General features: G+C 49.7%; 1 long non-coding RNA gene across 2 annotated transcripts; it reads right to left on the bottom strand.

The window, feature by feature from the left end:
• Positions 1 to 1,553: 1,553 nt before the first annotated feature.
• Positions 1,554 to 7,370, bottom strand: LOC123354687. 2 transcript variants are annotated; one of them, XR_006574815.1, is made up of 3 exons: positions 6,680 to 7,370; positions 2,101 to 2,440; positions 1,554 to 1,674 (listed from the first exon to the last, which is right to left on the bottom strand). It is a non-coding gene; the product is annotated as an uncharacterized LOC123354687 (long non-coding RNA). The 2 variants fall into 2 exon arrangements; XR_006574816.1 differs by lacking the exon at positions 6,680 to 7,370 and adding an exon at positions 6,005 to 6,124.
• Between the last annotated feature and the right edge of the window lie 275 nt (positions 7,371 to 7,645).

Genomic DNA, 7,645 nt, shown 5'->3' with positions numbered 1-7,645 from the left:
ATGCCAGTGCAGGTGCAGGACAGTTCGGTCATCATGGCCAGAATAGGGAAGGAATTGGAGGAAGGATGGTTTGGGGCATATGGCACTGGGATTCTGGTCATCTGGGTTCATTCCCAGCTCTGCCATAGACACCTTGTGTGACCACAGGCAAGTTGCATCATCTCTGGGCCTCAGTTCATCTTTAAAATGAGGACAATGGTATTTTCTCCAACTCTGTGTCTTGTCAGGCTGCAAGCTCAGACTGCAAACTCTTCCAGGCAAGGCTTGTCCTTTACAACATGGATATACAGTACCAAGCACAACAGGGCCCAGACCTGAGCTGAAGGCTCTAGCAGCTGTCGTAACAGAAGCCTCTCCAGTTCCCCACTGACACAGGTGCCAGCGTCACAAACACAACACTAACACCACTGAGACTAATTGCCCCCATTGCTGGCCACCTCCATAGACCAGGCAAGGACTGAATGGGCCAGTGGGCTCCTTTATTACCCATAGAAGGGTCCATTTTCCAAACAAGGGTCGAGACGTGGCAGTGACCTGTCGGGTTTCTGCCTCCAGGGCTGTCAAGCCCTGCCTGTTCTCCTAACACATTTCCATTTGCCTTTGCCAGGTGGGCTCCGCTCTGCTCCTCATTAGCATGAAGCTCATAGGAAATTTTTTAAATTGAAACAAACAAACCAAGCGGTGCCTTTCAGGGCTGGCAGAAAAGGGTATTTGAATATGCAAATATTTCATGGGAAGGAGGAAAGAACTTGTAGAGCACCTTGTAAACAACGCCCATTAATGCTGCGCAAAAAAAAAAAAAAAAGGCCCAGATTTATGCTCCTCAAAGCAGGTGGAAGCAGTTCTCTCACTAGCTTATTCAAGGGCAAGCATGATTTCAGAAAGGGCTCCAGAGGTGGCTGCTGCTAAAACAAACCAAGTCCTACAGGATCACCAGGACATGTTGAACTGTCATAGCCGAGCAGCATTGTTCAATCGGGTGTAAAGAGAAACAGCCATGTTTACAGCTGCTGTTTGAGCTCACTAAGCCGTGCTGAGTTAATTGCAAGGTAGATGGAGGTGAGAGCTGTAGGGGACCGCAGCCTTCCGATAGCAGGACTTAATATCGAGTAGTAATGTCCCCAATAAATACCAGGCTAAATGGTTACACAGCATTGCAAGCCCGTGCTACCGCCACGAAGGTGCAATGCCTTTCCATAGCTGTGCCGTAGCACAGTGCGAGGGTCCGCTATTGGGTCACCGGGCTTTGGGCACATGGCTCTGGTATATCAGTGTCCCGGTACAGCTGTGCTTTGCTGCTCATTTCCCAGAGCTCCATACACCCTCAGTCCAACCTTGAGACCTGGCCTTCAATGTTACGAGGCGATGAAGCCAGCTGGCCAGGCTTCCAGTCCAAACACTGCCCCAGCACCGGCTGCTTTCTCTCCCCAGCCCTCGGGGCATAGCCGTCTGCTTCAGCTGTGTCAAAGGGTCCCCTCTGCTCAGTATGGATCCTGTAGCCTATTGCACTGTGAGGCTGCCTAATGCCAAAGCGTGTGGATGAAACCCTCAAACAGCTGAGCCGAACGCCTTACTCTTGCACTCTTGTTTTGGGGCTTCAAGGGATCTTTACATCAGAGACACCATCAGCTGGAAAGGCACAGTACTGATGGTCCTTGTGTTTCTATCTCACACCTGTGGCCAAGAGAGAGACTAGGAATTAGTGACAGCTGCCAAGTCCATTCTGGGAAAGGAATAGCAATGGGCCCAATCCGCAGGTCCTCACGGGCACTGGAACCCCAGCTCCCACCCATTTCCATGAGACTTTTACTCGAGTATGCACAGAGCAACAGCCTCGGAGCGGGCCCGTTGGGGGACAGAGTCATCCCTACACTGCACAGACTGTGGGACTGGGTTCACCGTGAGTACAGGTTAGAGCTGCCCTAATCTGTGCCCCTGCTTCCATGATCCCTCCGGGGCTTTTCAGGGATGCAGAATCACCAGGGTGTGTATCTCTCCTCTCACTCATCAATGCCCTTCATGCCCAGGGCAGTAGTGCAGGGCTCCCTATGCCAAAGGTGTTCCTTACAGGGGACTTAAGGCAGATTTGAAGCCCCTTACCTTGTGCAAACAGGATGCAGCGTAACAATGAATTGGGCACATCTATGAAAACTACAAACAGCCTTTTAGTAAGTGTATGGAAAACAATAGTATGGAAACCATAACTATCTCCCTCTTTCCATGAATCCACCATCCTGACATTAGTCCTCACTCATCTCCACGGTATCTTAGCTGCTCACAAGGTGATAGGTGAGATCGAAGATCTTACTGCAAATCCGGTGGGGGGGGTGAACATCACCTTTCAGAGGACAGACAGTGCGACCTTGGACTCCTGCTTGACAAGGAGTAGTTCACAGCTGATTCTTGGTATATTCCAACCAGCCACGTTGTGCAAGATTTTCTTTTTAAAAAGAAATGAAATTGTTACTGCAAAATACCTATTATGCAAACAGCCCAGCTGCCCACGCGCTGCTGCATCTATCCATCCAATGAATGCAGAAGATAACAGCTTACAAAGCAAAACTCGCTTGGCAAAAAACACATGAGACCTCACTCACAGCCTTTAGGGCAGCAGTATGGGTTTGGCCAATAACTTCTAAAACCAAGAGGGGAACCGTCCTGCAGGTCTTACTCAGCTGAACCTCCCACTGCAGCCCATGGGAGATCTGCTGGAACAACAAGTTGACCCAGTATCATTATGTTAATTATCAGAGGGGTAGCCATGTTAGTTTGGATCTGTAAAAAGCGACAAAGTCTGTGTCTGACGAAGTGGATATTCACCCACAAAAGCTTATGCGCCAATACTTCTGTTAGTCATAAGGTGCCACAGGACTCTGTCACTTTTTATCATTATGTTGTCGACCTTGGTAGGATATGACCTTGCCGCAATTCATAAGGGAAGCAAGGTAATCGAATGGGAGACCTTGCCAAGAGGATGCTGGCGGTGTCCCCTTTTCTCAGCATTAGCAATGAACCAGTATCTCAGCAGGGCGAGGTCTTTGGGCTGAGGTGTCAAATCAAGGTCCCACGGTGCATGGTTGTTAATAACAGCAGAGGGGACCATTCTAATCCAGGGCACCACAAGCCAGGAAGGTGGACCTTCTCTAAGCAAAGGCAGCGAAAGGATCCCAGCTAGTCCCAAACTATCCCACCAGGAGGACCAGACAGGCACCCTAAGGCTGCCCATCCATGGGGACCGCCTGGTCTAAAGGCGGATGCAACAGGCACCTACAATACAGCTGTGCAATTAGTGCATCGGCAGACCTCAGGGAGACACACCAGGTTATTTTTAAAGCCATGAAAAAAAAATTCAAACAAACCAACCTAAGATATGAAAAAACCACAAGAGCCCCTGCTCCCGCCTCCTCATGCTGCCTCCCACTCATCTGAGGCCGGGGAGTTAACAAGCTATTGGCTCTGCAGCATTATGCTACTCATCAGAAAATTTAGAGGGTTAAGGAGGCTCCTCTTAAGTGCTTTTTAAACATTCACTGTGGCACTTCCAGAGCTGACCCCACGAGCCCCACACACTGCTGACATTTCAGCCTCCTCCCTCCCTTTGCCCCCAACTAACCTGCACTCGCCCTGCTCCAAGCAGCAGCTGCTGCACTAGCTAGCTCCCAGACGCCAGCAGGGATGAGCCTTTTCCTGCTGCACTGTGAACATTACACCACATTGGGTTGGCGGTTCACGTCTCTGGCTCCTTATGAAACGCCCTTGCTCTTGTGGCAGCCAAAAGGATGGGGGAAATAGGGTGTCACTGCCTTCGACACTGGAGCAGAACCTGCTGGTGCTCTGGGCAAGGCAGGTGCTACTGCTTTGTGCACTGATCCCACGGGCACAATGTCCTATTCATGCCCAGTGTGACCCCACTCCCTGCTAGAGGCACTCAGTGAACATAAGCTTCTGGCCTGATAGGACTGACTCCAAACCTATAGTCTGCTCCAGCCCCTCCGCTTTCTCGGGACTTCAGCTTTAGGACTTCACAATATAACAATTCAGCATTGTTCCCATTATAAACCCATTCATCGCCCCTGAGCCTGGGTCTTCCTCAGGGGCCTACCTATTCCCTACAGGGTCCTCTATACCAGTCACTCACAGGAGTACCAGGCCTGCCACTGGAGCCAATCTACTTCCTATAGCTCCCTACCCCAACGGGGCCCTCATGCTGACCAGTCACAGGTGAGGTGGGGCGCAGCTCCCCTTAAAGGGCCAGCCAGCCAGCGACAAGGAGTCTCAAACTGTGCTCCTGCCAGCCATCTGAGGAGACCTCCCTGCCTGTTTTTGGAATGAAACATTCAGAGAACTCAGCAGTGGAGGAGGAAGGGGTGGGATGGAGGAATCTAGTCCCTGAGAGCCTCTCTCTTGAATGAGACAGCAAGATTCCCATTGACTTCAAGGAGATCAGGATTTCCCCCATTGTCTACAGGAAGGGTCTGATCCTAAGAGGGGTTGAACTCCTGCAGCTCCCATTGACTCCACTGGAAGCTGCAGACATTCAACATGCATCAGGTAGAGAACCACAAGGAAGCTTTTGCAGGGCCCTTGATTCTTAGGTGCCTTGTAGTCACATCTGCCCCAGGGCATTCTGGGACACCACAGCATCTATCCCACAGTGCTCAGCAACAACGGAAGAGGCAGGTTAATTTCCAGTGCAAGACGCAACATTGTGGGACGGGGCTAGGAAGAAGAGATGAAGTGGCGACACTTGCGGCTTCCCATCCACACCATTGTAGATGGTCCCAGTTAAGATGATCTGAGTTAAACGCCCAGGGGCTCCCTCTGGTGGAGCCAGTGCTTGTAAAATGCATGGAACAGGATTTCAACTAGGCCCTAACTCCAGGAAGAAGAAGCTGGTCAGGGGGATGGAAGTAGCAGGTTCTGGGTAGTTTTTTTCTGGTCCCTCCTCCCTGCAGAATTCCTCTGGGAGGCCTTCACTGACTCCCTGAACTCCTTCCCAGGAGGGTGGATGCTGTCTGGGGTTCTGTGCTTGGTGTCACCTGCAATCTGCCTTTTTTCATTCTTCATCCCCTATAATCAGCTAAGCTATGTCTTCTGTGGCCCCTCCCTCATCTGAGGGGCTGGGGTCTTCCATTGCTTTGGTCTGCCCACCACCCCAGGATTTAAATAGACCCCAACTAAATTCTCACACGCATTCACAGTAAAACAAGCTCACACTATTCATTTAGAAGGAGAAACTCAATTAGCAGAACTCATTGGTTTCTAAAAATGTAATTTGTTTTCAACTGAAATCTTCCTTGCACATGGGTCTACGGATGGGCCGTTCTTTGCACGGCCAGCTCCGCTAGGTGAAGAGATTATGTCAGTGCGATTATACTTATGCCATGGGATATTTATGCCCACTGCTAGATAAATTGCAAGGTGATGTGAGTCACATTTATCCCTTAAGGCACCTAAATGAATGCTGCTTACTGCAGCTTCGCTATTCTGAAGGAATGATAATGGCTCAGAGATGCTCAGCATGATGGATGCTACTGCAAGAGTGACAGTTGCTTAGGCAACTGTTTAAAATGATACATCACACTCCACTCTGATTGGCTTAGAGAATGGATGAGATTCACCTGCTTGTGCCAGTCAGCAACATGCTTATTGGTAAGAGTTCAGCATTACATTGTCCATTGTATTTTTATGGATAATTGGGTTTTTAATTGCAGGAGGGCTTGCTGAATTAAAAGACAAATTCATGTTTTGTTAAATGTATTCTTATTTTTCCTATGAACCACCTCAGTGCTGTGTATTAAGGTGAAGTGTTTAACCCCAGCTGAGCTAATAAGCTTTTGGGTTCACTGGCACTTTTGAGGCAGCAAACTGAGGGTGCAGGAAGACTGACTGCACCATGGAGAGATTCTAGACCAGAAAGTTTGCTGAGGACACCTTGCAAAGAGTAACTGGGCATTTAAACCCTAGATGGAGAAAACTACATGGAGAAAAAATAAATACTCACCAGCTAAAAGGGTGGGAAAGATGCAATCCACAGCAGACACAAGACAGTCACTTAAGGTGGCTGCTACTCCCTCTCCCATTTAAAAGGCCAACCAGCACAAGAGCATATTGGGAGGGGCTCTTATAAGAAAGTGAAGTCCGAGTAGAGGATAAGGCAGGCAGGCAGGCAAAGAAGAAACAGCTGGGGGTAGGCAGATTGAATTCCGACCTGTGTCCCCCAGGCTGTAGCTCTCAACCTTCCCAGACAACTGTACCCTTTCAGGAGTCTAATTTGTCCTGCGTATCCCCAGATTTGAGCTCACTTAAGCTACTGGCTTCCAAAATCAGACATAATACAAAAGTGTCACAGCGCACTTTTACTGAAAAATTGCTGGTTTTCTCAGTTTTGCCATATAAAAATAAATCAATTGGAATATAAACACTTGCATTTCTGGGTATAGTATATACAGCAGTATAAACAAGTCATCGTCTGTATGAATTTTTAGTTTATTACAGCTTCGTTACTGCTTTCTACGTAACCTGTTGTAAAATTAGGCAAACATCTAGAGGAGTAACCTAGCCCCTGGAAAACCTCAGTGTACCCCCAGGGTACTGCTGGGGGAACACCAGTGGTATAGGGGTAGTGCTTTGAAGGCAAGCCTGCCTCTTTGTTTCTATCACACAGTGCTCCACTTACCGCTTGTCTGATGCTGCCTCATGATCACTCTGGTGATTAACTTTTGAGGTCAAAGCCCTCTTCCGCAGGTTGAATGCTGTCACGCCATCCTTCTGTCACTGGTCTGCTGCCTCTCCCTCACGCACTCCAGGAACCCCAGCATCCTCCTCAGGACTCAGCCCTCTGGCCAGGTCCCTCAGTGTTCCCCTCCAGGTAGAGTCCTTCAGTCTCTGTTACTCCCACAGCAACTCAGACAGGCTTCCAGTTCACTACCCCACCAGTACCACTTCCCCAGTGGCAGGGAGAGGAACCCAGGCCCGCCCTCTACTCCAGGGTTTAACCCAGGGACCCTTCAACATGCAGCCAGTCTGCTCAGTCCCCAAGCTTGCTGCTTACTCCCCAACACTTCCTCCTCTGTGGGGTTTGCCAAGTGCTCTACTTCCTCCTCCTCCTCTTCCCAGGGAGCAACTGGGGCTGTTTACCACTTCAGCCCCCAAACATCCCTCCCTTTACCCCAGGAAATGGCTGCAGATTGCCTCCCTACAGCCCCCTGGCTGTGGGCAACTTCCTGGCTTTATAGAAGCCCTGCCTGTTCCCACACAGGTGAGCTTCCCCTAATTAGGGTTTTCCTCTCAGCCTTCAGCCAACAGGGTAATTGGTCCAGCAGGCCTCCATTAACCCCTTCAGGGACAGCATGGGTAGACACCCAATCACATTCTCCCCTTTGATGGTTTGTTTCCGCAATAAAAATCTGGGGCTATATACTTTTGCGGGAAAACACCCCTGAAGCTCCTGGAATCACTGCAGCAGGGGGTTTGGCCCCGTGTTGTTGAGGTGGTATCAGCTACTCTTGGCATTTATTTGGTGCCATCACCACACACGTTCCTCTGTGCTGAGATATCTCCTGTGCCCCCTGGGCCCTGGAACAATGGATGAAGCCCTGTGTTTATTTGGAGCATAACCTTACAGTGTTACAATGAGATGGTG

This window comes from Mauremys mutica, chromosome 22, assembly GCF_020497125.1.
Source record: "Mauremys mutica isolate MM-2020 ecotype Southern chromosome 22, ASM2049712v1, whole genome shotgun sequence".
NCBI lineage: Eukaryota > Metazoa > Chordata > Testudines > Geoemydidae > Mauremys > Mauremys mutica.
This window is presented reverse-complemented; position numbering and strand designations above follow the sequence as displayed.